Genomic DNA, 12612 nt, shown 5'->3' on the forward strand with positions numbered 1-12612 from the left:
TCCTTGCTCATCTGTAGCCTCTCCTGGAGCGGTGAGAAAGCAGCTCCCACTGCAGACAGCCGCTCACCTAATCGCTCAGTTTCAGCTTCAGGCAGAGCAGCATCAGCATTACCGACCTGTATCTATGGGAAACGACGTAATTAAGTGGAGTCTGGGGTGTTTGTGTGGCTTCTTTTGCCTCTAGTTTCACAGACCCCACTCGTGCCGAGTCACACAGGTCAGCACCCTGTTCCTCTCCTTCAGTGAGGCGGTTTCATGCATCCGTCAGCACAGGTTGGCTCTCATGTCTTGGTCTGCATTCCGGAATTTCCTGGGACCCCTCTGACCTAAATGATTTTTGCTATATATTTATGTATTTATTTATTTGAGATGGAGTCTCACTCTGTCACCTGGGCTGGAGTGCAATGGCGCAATCTCGGCTCACTCCAACCCCTGCCTCCTGGGTTCAAGCAGTTCTCTTGCCTCAGCCTCCTGAGTAGCTGGGATTACAGGCACACTCCACCACGCCCGGCTAATTTTTGTATTTTTAGTAGAGACGGGGTTTCACCACGTTGGCCAGGTTTGGTCATGAACTCCTGACCTCAAGTGATCTGCCCGCCTCAGCCTCCCACACTGCTGGGATTACAGGCATGTCCTAAATGATTTTTAAATTTGCAGGTATTAAGATTTACTCTGTGCTGTGCATTTTTATGGGTTTTGACAAATACATTATATCATATAGGGTAGTTTCACTGCCTTAAAATCCCCAGAGCTCCACCTACTCACCCCTCTCTCCTCTCAGCAACTATGAATCTTGTCACTGTCTCCATAGTTTTGCCTTTTCCAGAATATCACAGAGTTGGAATCATACAGTCTGTGGCCTTTTCAGATTGGCTTCTTCCTCTTAGCAATAAGCATCTGAGTTTCTTCTATGTCTCTTCATGACTTAGCCCATTTCTTTTCCCTGCTGAATAATATTCCATCATCTGGATGGACCACAGTTTGCTTATTCATCTATCGAAGGACATACTGGATGCTTCCAGGTTTTAGTGCTTGTGAATAAAGCTCCTATAAACACTTATGTGCAGGTTTTTGTGTGGACATAAGTTTTCAACTAGTTTGGGTAAATACCAAGAAGCAAGATCACTGGACCGTATGGTAAGAGTGCATTTAGCTTTGGAAGTAACAGCCATACTGTCTTCCCTACTCCCTCCACTCCATCCCAGCGAACGAGAGCTCCCCATCCCGTGTCCTCGTCAGTACCAGGCGTCACGAGGTTTTGTGGAAGCCGCTGCTCTAACAGGTGTGTAGGGCATAAGTAACTCTCTAATGACAAATGATTCTGAGCATCTTTTCTGGCACTGGTTTTTATTAGAACGTTGGTTTTTATTAGAACAGCACTATGCTGTGTATATAGACCAGCAACGATTTTCAGTGACAAATGGGAAGAATGAATGTCACAAAACAGGGGTCACTTGGGAAAGAAAGGATCGCCACAAACAGAAGAAAACAACAAGCAGCCCACTGCTAACTCAGCCATAGTGACCTTCCCAAGTCGCTTCCCCAGTCTGTGGTCACTCCGCCGTCCCAACTATGCCGTCCGTGATGCAGGCGTCATCATCTGCTTTCCGCAGAAGAGGAACCCGAGGCCGGAGATTCTGGGCAGGGTGCTCAGGATGCTGTGGCCAGCGGTAAGGGGCCAGGGTCTGGAGCTCTGTCCACCTGTTGATTCTGACACCGGCTGTGGAGGGCCCCGAGGGCAGGGGCAGACTCTATGCACTTCACAGATTTCATCAGGAGTGTGAAGAGTTAACCTGGAAATGAGTTTCAAATGAACTCCCTGTTGTTTTTCCCCAGTGGTTTTACTAATGCATTTAAGAGAAGGCGGAAAGGGCAGACTCCCATCCCAATAAAAGATAAATGGCTTTATCCCATTTCCTGGCCTCTAAGTGGCAGTGTGCCAGCAAGACCAAACTGTGACAGCACCCTGCAGCCACAAAGCTGAAAAAACCGCAGCGTTGCTGCAGCTGCGCAGGAATCGGGGGGAAGAGATTCACGTTAAGGCCAACCATGAATCCAGGAATAAACAGCAAATACCCCTTTGAACAGAGAAACCCAGCGGCCATTTATAGAACTGATGTAAAACTGATCAGGTAAATCCTTGGTTTCTCCATGGCAGGAAAAGGAAAAATGAGCCAACAGCTGGAGCTCCCTGTGCAGGCAGGAGAAAGGGATGTGGAAACACTGAGTACCACTCCCTCCCTGCTGGGAGGCCCCAGAAGACACAGCCAGGATTCTGAACCTCTGTCATCTGCACGCCAAACAGCTCAGGTGAGAGGCGCATCCTGGCTCTAACATGCTCCAGTAAAGGCTGGCTTGTGTCTCCTGGTTCTGTGTCCACAGGTGCCAGCCACAGACAGCCCCACTGCAGATGCCACAGGCTGTCAGCCAGGAGGAGGCGCAGACCCTCATCCACATATATGGCCAGAAAAGGCCCTCAGCCGGGAAGTCCTCCCAAGGAGGGTCTGAGGAGCACGCACATTCATCTCCCCTGCAGGGAAGTGTTTCAGAGCTGCCAGAGACTGTTTTTAAAAAACATATGGCCCTTTCCCCATGCCAAGACCACATGCATTTTACATGTGTCTCTTAGTCCTGTGTGTGTCCCATACAACAGGCAAATTAAAGTTTCAGAGTGCACACTCTAGCTATTCACAGACACTAACAATGCCAATGCGCCTATAAAAAAAAAACTAGGAGTAGAGCGTCATCATGACTTTTTTGGATGTGGGGGGAGGAAAAAAGCACCATATTTATTTGAAAGATATGGACATAGTTCCTTTCCATTTAGATAGCATCTTTGCAAGTCACAGTAACTGCTGGCATGGCTACACAGAAATAGGCTCTGTGCACATTTCCAAGGATTATAACTAGGCACATTCACACAGAGAATTAATTATGACTGTGAGGAAAAAAGACCATAGCAGTGCTTAGGAAACTGAGGAACCAAGCAGGTAGGGCAGTGTCTACCACTCAACTTACATTATAGAAAGTTTTCTTTAAATCATAGAAATTTCAAACAAGTCAAAAACATCAGAAACAGTGCAATGACTGCAACAATATTGGTGCACGGCCGGCTGTGCTTCACCTTCATCCCCAACAATGGCTGCCCACCGTCAATCCAACGCAAACCCCAGGCAGCACAGAACTGTCACACATACAGAGTCCAGCAAATATTCCTAAAAGGTAATGACTTTTTATAACACATAAACACAATACAATCACTTCCACAGCCACAATACAATTAATAATTATTCAGAATTAAATATCTAGCCGGTGTTAAAATTTCTCCTGTTATTTTTTTCTCTGTGTTTTCTAGACACATTTTGTTTGAACTAGGATCAAAATCTCATCCAGTGCATAGACTGCAATTGACTGCTATTTCCTGAGTCTCTTTTGATAGACAGGTTTTCCTGCTGATTCTTTTATCTTTCCAATTTTTTTGTTGTTGTTGGAGAAACCAGGTCATTTGTTGTGTGGAGCTTCACATGATCTGGGTTTTGTCGATTACGCCGCCTCGGAGGTGTTTATCATGTACCTCTGTTCCCGGTATTTTCTATAAATTGACAGTTAACATCTAGATGCCTGGTCAAATTCTGGTTCAGCTTTTACTTTTACTTTTTTGGCAAGAGCACTTCACCAAGGGAGGTGCTAATGTCCAACTCGCCTTCTGTGATGCCAGCAGCTTCCTGATCAGAGGCTGTGGAACTGATTGTATTGTGTTTATGTTTTATAAAGAGTCATTAATTACCTTTTAGTCTTGCGCTTGCTGGTAGAACAAGACGTTGTAGGCTCGGTGGGCACACTTTCCCCCAGATCTGGTCATTTCTCCAAAGACCTCCAGATTCTCTCGGTGGGAATGACATGAAGAGACCACAACTGCATTCTCTGTGTTCAGTTTTTTCCATGGACAGATCTAAAAACCATGCATTTTAAGATAAAAGACACTGGACTTATACAGATGCTGCCAATTCAAACTCAAGACTAGAAGACTATTTAAAAAATTGCAAATAACTCTATTTCTGCCAGAGTACTTTTGGGACAGATTCCTAGAAGTGGAATTGCTGGTCAAAAGGCAAATATGTCTAAGACCTCACTAGATACTGCCAAGTTCGCATGATGAGGTCATGCCATTTGTGGCAGCCATGCCACGGGAGAGTTCAGCCCTCCCCACTTCTCCAGCTAAACTTCTGATTAGCGAGAGGCAGTATGTCAGTGTGTTTTTAATTCATATTTCTCTGTAAGTGTGATTTAGCATCTTTTTTCTTTTAAACTGACAAAAACTGTATTTATTTATAGCGTACAACATGATGTTTTGAAGTACGTATGCACAGTAGAAAGGCTAAATCAAGCTAATTAGCACATGTCTTAACTCACATGCTTATTTCTTAGTGGTGAGAACACTTAAATCTACTCTTGGCAATTTCAGAAATTCATTAGTTATGATCATCATACTGTACAATCATCCCTGACCAACATCTTCCCGGCACACCCCACACCTGCCCCAGGCAACCACCACTCTGCTCCTACGAGTTCCCCTGTCTTCCAGTGCACATGTAAGCGAGCTCATGCAGGATTTGTCTTTCTGTGCCTGGCATATTTCACTTAACAGAATGTCCTTTGGGTTCACATATGTTGTCACAAATGATAGGGTTTCATCCTTTTCCAAGGCTATACAGCACTCCACTGTGTATATAGACCAAGCTGCACAGCACTCACTGCAAACGTAGACCAGGCGGCGCAGCACCCCGCTGTGCACGTAGAACAGGCCGTACTGTGCAGGTAGACCAGGCGGTGCAGCACTCACTGTGCACGTAAACCAGGCGGCCCAGCACCCCACTCTGGACTTAGAACAGGCCGTACTGTGCATGTAGACCAGGCCGTACTGCCCTCTGCTGTGCATATAGACTAGGCCGTGCAGCACTCCGCAGTATATGTAGATCAGGCCATACTGCAATATGCTGTTTATATAGACCACGTCAAGCAGCACTCCGCTGTGTATATAGACCAGGCCGTGCGGCATCCCGCTATGCATACAGGCCAGGCCATGCAGTACTCCGCTATGCATATAGACCAGGCGGTACTGCACTCTGCTGTGCACATAGACCAGGCAGTGCAGCACTCCGCTGTGTATACAGACCAGGCTGTACAGCACTCCGCTGTGGATATGGACCACATTCTGTTTATCCACTCATCTGCGATTGGTCCCATGTCTTGGCTACTATGATGCATTTCTTTTTCTGTGAACTGTTGGCTGATACTTCTAGATTTTTTTTCTATAGAGATAAAAATTATGCTATTCTTTACTTTAGAAACTATCTATATATTAAATAGCAACCTTTCATTTTGATAACTGCCAATATTTTTTCCAGTCTGTCACATGACTTTTTACTTTGCTTCTTGTTTTCTTCTCATGCAAAGTTCAAAATACGTTTAATGTAATCAACCCAACACTTTCTTGTGTGGTTTTGCTTTATGTGAAGATTCCTTTACTAGATCTAGGAACGTGCATGGAGCAGTTTATCATTATCAAAGGTATGTATCTAGTGACCACTGCCCAAGTCAGCTAAAGAGTATTTCTAGTACCCCAGGAGGCTTCCTGGCCCATTCCCAACCAATATTTCCCAAGAGGTAGCAGCCGTTAACACTATAACCACTACCTGAGAAGCTAGTTTTGCCTGATCTTGAGATTGATGTCTGAGCTGCAGGTATGTTGTAGTGGTTTATTTCTTCTCGTGTAGCTTTGTGGGGTATGAATATGATGTCCTTTATTTAACCCGTTTTCTCTTAAGTCTCCTAGAGGTTAGGGTGTCCGGCGTGGGGCTCCTGGGGATCGAGTTGCTCTGAACATCCACTTCCCTCCACATATAGAAGCACCCCTTCCTTTTGGGGGCACACTTAGGGTGGAATCGGAGGGCAGGCACATGCTTAGCTTTAGACCCTGTCCACGTTTTCCAAAGTGGTCACAGCAATATGCCTTCCACCAGAAAATGTGAGCACTGGTATCCCACTTCTGCACCAACCACTTGGAATCGCCAGGCTTTAATTTTAGCCACTCTGGTGGATGTAGGGTGGTACCCTATTGTGGTTTTAACGTACCTGTTGCCCTTGAATCATGATGCCAACTACATTCTCATATGCTTATTGGACATGCCTATTGGATTCACTTTTTACATTTAAATTACACGTCCAACTGGTACTTATCCAGGTGTAGGGTGTGAAGAGGACCTGACTTTCATCTTTTTTCCATGAGGCTATCCAGTTGTCACAACACCATTGATAACCAAGTTCATCTTTTCTAGCACGAAGTTTACATGCTGCCTTGAGTGACACGAATCTTCCCCGTGCAGCCTGATTTATTTCTGGATTTCTATTCTGTTCCATCCACCTGTCCTTGTTCTTATGCCAGGACCCACACCGCTTTCATTAGAGGCCTTATAGGAAATTTTAACGTCTGGGCAGCCCATTCCCCTCTGACACTCTCCGGGGTTTTCTTAGGTGTTCATGTTTGTTTCTCTAAGTGGGTTTTAAAATCAACTTGTCTAGCACCCTGAGGAAAGACAGAGATGACGTGTTTATTGGGGCTCCTCAAGCATGTGCATAAATTCAGGGAGAACTGACGTCTCTGTCATGTGGAGCTTCCCTATCTAAAGACATCACACACCGTTCCATGTGTTCAGGTCTTCTGTGTCTCAGGAGTAATTTATAGTTTTCCTCATATCAGCATTTATTAAATGAGAATGCTAAAAACCGAGGTACTTTATTTTTGCTACTATAAATATTATCTCTCCCATTAGATCTTCTTCTTGGTTTTTGTGCCTACATATGATTTCTACATGTTAAGCAGCAGGGTATAAAATTTATTAATTCTCTTATTTTTTGTAGCATTTTGTCCAATGATTCTTTTGGGTTTTCCAGAAATATAACAACTGCATACAGAGAAATTGAAAGTAGAGGTAATGAAAAGGAAAGGGTAAACTCCAGTGTCTGTGCTGTCTCTGGAGCCCAGTTGCGTGGGGAGCACTCTAACGATGACACATTGTGGGGAGTCGCGGGGAGCTTCACTTTGTTCTTGGCTTCGGTGGCAGAGCTTCCAGCATTTCCTGCTGAGTAGGATGCTGGCTTTGGGGATAATGTGTGTGCGTATTTTTAGGTCATGCTACGGAAGCTCTCCCTTCTTAACCATGTTGTCAAATTTACCACCACCCGTAACGGGATAAACCGGCCTGGCATGCTTCCTGATAGGACGCTCTGGGAAGAACACATCAGCATTTCTGGGCCAAAAATGCATCTCCTGGATTTAACAATAAACATTAGCCAAACCTCAGTTTAGGAATGTTCTACAACATAACTGGCCTGCCCGCTCCAAAGTGGCGATGTCATGAAACAAAGAAATACTAACGGGCTGCTCCAGAGTGAAGAAAGATAAAACGCAGGACAACTGAATGCAGCTCCTGCTCCAAAGTCTCATGCTCCAAAATTTTCTTTTGCTTTAAAGAACATTTAGGGGGACAACTCATAGACTCTGGATCTACATACAAAACAGCAGTGATTAGAGAAGAGTGTGTATTGAAGTTAATTAACTATTAGCTTAGTGCAAAGGTAATTGCGGTTTTTGCCATTGAAAGTAATGGCAAAAAACAATTTGGAGAATTATACTCTAGTTTTATAAGTGAACAAATATATTTGTTAAGAAGCAAACACTGAAGTTCATGGGGATAAAAGGGTAGCCTGTCTGTCCCGTACTCTCCAACATCTAGAAAATAATAATGTATATTTGTGTAATACGCACATATGAGAGAGAAGAAAGCCCAAACGTGGTGAAACATAATATTAAGGAATCTGAGTGTCTTATATGCGAGAATTCTTTGTGCTACCCTTGCCATTGTTCTGTACATCTGAAATTGTTAAAAGAAAAGGTTACAGAAAAAAGTATCCACCGATTCCTATGTGACTGGATTTCTTTTAACATAAAGAGGCACCTCATTTGTCAAGTGCTTTTTCCACATCTATGAAACTTACATGATTTCTCTCTATGCATTAATGGATTCTAATGTTAACCATCTTTGCATTCCTTGAATAAACCCCTAATTGTCACGATGGTTTTTGTTTGTTTGTTTGTTTGTTTGTTTGTAGAGATGGAGTCTCACTCTGTCGCCCAGGTTGGAATGCAGGGGCATGATCTCAGCTCACTGCAAGCTCCAACTCCCAGGTTCAAGCAATTCTCCTGCCTCAGCCTCCCAAGTAGTTGGGACTACAGGCATGCACCACCAAGCCCGGCTAATTTCTTTTGTATTTTAGTAGAGACAGGGTTTCACCGTGTAGCCCAGGCTGGTCTCGAACTCCTGAGCTCAGGCAATCTGCCTGCCTCAGTCTCCCAAAGTGCTAGGATTACAGGCGTGAGCCACCGCGCCTGGTCCATTTTTTTTCTTTTTTTTTATGTGTTGTGCATGCTTTAAGATTTTTACTTCAATGCTGAGAAATGAGATTAGTCCATAGTTTATTTTTGCCAAAGTACTATGTTGCCAGGTTTGGGGATCAATGTTGAAATCACTACATAAAGTGACATTAGAGGACAGAAAAAACCTTGCAACGCAGTTTAAGTTGCACTGAAATTGTATGATCTTTGGAGATCTGGAGGACGTTGCATGTGGAATAATCTGGCTTGGTACTCTGTCGGGGAAGAGTGCTTTCCTTTCCCCATGTATTCTAGGAGACTTCGGCTCTATCAGGATCAAATTTGGAAAGTTGTAATTTTCTGAAAAACTATCTGTTTCTTCTGTTCTTTCAAACGTATTGAGATTTGGCTATAAAAAGTTGACTATTGTATAAAGCGTCCTCTGGCTGCTCCCCACCCCGCATTTCCAGCTCTGGGCCTCTGGGCTTTCCCTCCATTCACTGCGAGCTGGGGCCTCACGTGTCTCTTTCAAAACAGCTTTTGGATTTATTATTTTTATTATTTCTATCATTATTTTCTGCTTTTATCTACTTTTTTGGTTTGTTTTATTGTTCTTTTCTACCATTTTTAGGTAGGTATTTGCATCCTTTTTATATTTTCACTGATACATGTATTGATATAATCTTCCTGACAATCTCTCCTGCCATATTTCACAGATTCAGTATGTTGTGTGTTGTGCTTTTAAGAAACTCTTGGCCGGGCGCGGTGGCTCAAGCCTGTAATCCCAGCACTTTGGGAGGCCGAGACGGGCGGATCACGAGGTCAGGAGATGGAGACCATCCTGGCTAACACGGTGAAACCCCGTCTCTACTAAAAAATACAAAAAACTAGCCGGGCGAGGTGGCGGGCGCCTGTAGTCCCAGCTACTCGGGAGGCTGAGGCAGGAGAATGGCGTAAACCCGGGAGGCGGAGCTTGCAGTGAGCTGAGATCCGGCCACTGCACTCCAGCCTGGGCGACAGAGCGAGACTCCGTCTCAAAAAAAAAAAAAAAGAAAGAAAAGAAAAGTGTTAGGTAATTAACACCCCTCAGGTCACCATGGGGCACCGTCCCTGCAAGACAGCCCTCAGGAAGGTGAGGACGAGAAGAGCTCTCCACCAGCATCAGCAGCAAGAACAGGGGGTGCGGTGGAGGAGCAGGAAGCCCGAGCCCCCCTCGTGCCTACTGGTTTTCAGTCTAATTTCCTGTTGTAAGAAACATTTATTCTGACAGAGATAAGAGAGATAAGAAGGTTTCCTCATGCAGAAAACAAAAGAACAAATGGCACATGGATGATGAAAACATTCATATTTAGGTGCATATCTTAAGTCTTTTACAAAACTGCACATATTTGGTGTTTACAAAATTGAAGACTGTGTATCGTTTTTATAACTGGCAATTTCACTTATTCTAGGGTAACATGTACCAGGGAGAATGACGATCTCAACAACTAAATGATTTCCAAACCCCTACTGCTGTAATTTTGCTTTCCTGCAAGTGTTCCTAATTATAAATAACAGCTGTGATGATCACCTTTGTTCATGAATGTTTGTGACAATATTTTTATCATTCTCTTCGTTTAAATTCTTAGAAGTGAACATTGCTGACTGAAAACTAAAAATATTTGAAGACTTTTACTCACATCGATTGTTTTCCAGTATATCGATAAGGACTGGAATTCCCACCCGCAGGCTTGGAATTTTTGGCCACAAAAAATGGAAAGAGAAAGAGACCTTGTGGTCAGTATTACATTTCTTTAAACTGAACAGGTCAGACTATTTCTGTGCAAGCTTTATATTCACTTTCTATGAACACGTGCTGCCTTTTCACTCTGCTCTGTAAGACGGATACGTAAATAAACACCTATCCTTTGTTGCAATTTTTTTTCAGGTTTTCATTTGCTGGTCAGTCTTCTTGGTGATTTCTCAGGTACAGTTGTGAGGTTCAGGTAGTAAAATCTCTTCATTTCTTGGCCAGGCACCGTGGCTCACACCTGTAATCCCAGCATTTTGGGAGGCGGAGGTAGGAGGATCACTTGAGGTCAGGAGTTTGAAACCAGCCTGGCCAACATGGTGAAACCCCGTCTCTACTAAAAATACAAAAATTAGCCAGGGTGTGGTAGTGCATGCCTGTAATCCCAGCTACTTGGGAGGCTGAGGCAGGAGAATCGCTGGAACCCAGGAGGCAGAGGCCACAGTGAGCTGAGATTGCACCACTGCACTCCATCCAGCCTGGGCAACAGAGCAAGACTCTGTCTCATAAAACAAACAAACAAAACAAAACAAGACAATCCCAGCACTTTGGGAGGCCGAGAGGGGTGGATCACGAGGTCAGGAGATCGAGACCATCCTGGCTAACATGGTGAAACCTCGTCTCTACTAAAAAAATACAAAAAACTAGCCGGGCGAGGTGGCGGGTGCCTGTAGTCCCAGCTACTGGGGAGGCTGAGGCAGGAGAATGGTGTAAACCTGGGAGGCGGAGCTTGCAGTGAGCTGAGATCGGCCACTGCATTCCAGCCTGGGCGACAGAGCGAGACTCCGTCTCAAAAAAAAAAAAAAAAAAAAAAACACCCTCTTCATTTCTTGTTTCCATCAGATCCTTCAAAGGGATTCATCCTCTTGGTTACTAGACTCTCCTCCAAATGCCACTGAGCACTACCTGCATTTGAGTTGACAGATCCATTGGCTGCCCACCCTCTGTGCTAGCGTAGGACCTCCCAAGTGCACTCCTGATGAAGATGTTTGCACAGAACGCTGGGGTGAATGGTCAGGCCTGTCCCAAACCCCTGAAGACAGCCCACTGGGATCACGCCTTAGCCCGGCTGCAGTCCATGCTGGGCAGGGAGGCCGGGTCTGTAGACACAGGGGCAAAGGACGTACTCATGCTGCCAAGTGCCTCCCGAGACTGGCAGGACACTGGCTGGCTGTGGACGAGATGCTGAGCGCTCTGCTGGAATCGCAAGCGAGGAATTAGACATCTGGGCAGAGGTTGGTTACAAGGGCTTCCTTGGGAACAGGCAGTGTTTTTGCCAGTCCTGGACAGATGGGCAGAATCTTAACCCAGAAGTGGACAAGGCAAGCAGGAGGGAGAGAATTTCTTTGCAGTGGGAACAGTTCAAACCAAGTGAATCCCCCTCCCCAGATCACCCCCTCGGCAAAGCTGAGAGCAGCGTGAATAAACATAAGCATGGGCCGGGCGTGGTGGTTCACACCTGTAACCCCAGCACTTCGGGAGGCTGAGGCAGGCGGATCATGAGGTTAGGAGATCGAGACCATCCTGGCCAACGTGGTGAAACCCTGTCTCTACTAAAAATACAAAAATTAGCCAGGTGCAGTGGCGTGCACCTGTAGTCCCAGCTACTCAGGAGACTGAGGCAGGAGAATTGCTTGAACCCAGGAGGCGGAGGTTGCAAGATTACACCACTGCACTCCACCCTGTGCGACAGGTCGCGACTCTGTCTAAAAAAAAAAACCAAACAAACCTGGTGTTTGTGTCTGACAGGCTGGTGACTAGTGATGCTCGCCTTTGATTCTGTAACATCAAACACACTTTCTTCAGAGAAGAAATCCAACTTTAATCATAGAGCACATATTGTAGAGCAAGCGGTTAGGCAGAAAACCCCTAACTTTCTGATACACTCACAGAATCACGTGTGCTCCGGGGCGTGCAGCAGCTGCTTTGGCTCTGAGAAGGGGCTCATGGGAGAAAAGCTGCCTGCTGTTTTCAGACACCTTCTGTTCACCTGAGGAGTCTCTCCAGCAGCTCAGAACAGTTATTCCTGGTTTCAGGTAATACATCACATTCATTTTCATTAAAAGATGAAAAATATGCCGGGCGCGGTGGCTCACGCCTGTAATCCCAGCACTTTGGGAGGCCAAGACGGGCGGATCACGAGGTCAGGAGATCGAGACCATCCTGACTAACACGGTGAAACCCCGTCTCTAATAAAAAATACAAAAATTAGCCGGGCGCGGTGGCGGGCGCCTGTAGTCCCAGCTGCACGGGAGGCTGAGGCAGGAGAATGACGTGAACCCGGGAGGCGGACCTTGCAGTGAGTGGAGATCGCGCCACCGCACTCCAGCCTGGGCGACAGAGCGAGACTCCGTCCCCCCAAAAAAAAAAAAAAAAAAAAAAAAAAAAA

General features: G+C 45.4%; 1 protein-coding gene and 1 long non-coding RNA gene across 5 annotated transcripts in view; both read right to left on the minus strand.

Moving 5' to 3' along the window:
• Positions 1 to 12612, minus strand: part of MCF2L (MCF.2 cell line derived transforming sequence like) — a 200410-nt gene that overhangs the window by 173389 nt on the left and 14409 nt on the right. The gene's annotated exons all lie outside the window — the stretch shown is intronic.
• Positions 1405 to 10373, minus strand: LOC108521820 (uncharacterized). The gene is made up of 3 exons (XR_001883290.1): positions 10114 to 10373; positions 3788 to 3952; positions 1405 to 1793 (listed from the first exon to the last, which is right to left on the minus strand). It is a non-coding gene; the product is annotated as an uncharacterized LOC108521820 (long non-coding RNA).

Source organism: Rhinopithecus bieti, unplaced genomic scaffold, assembly GCF_001698545.2.
Source record: "Rhinopithecus bieti isolate Rb0 unplaced genomic scaffold, ASM169854v2 scaffold_62034, whole genome shotgun sequence".
Lineage (NCBI taxonomy): Eukaryota > Metazoa > Chordata > Mammalia > Primates > Cercopithecidae > Rhinopithecus > Rhinopithecus bieti.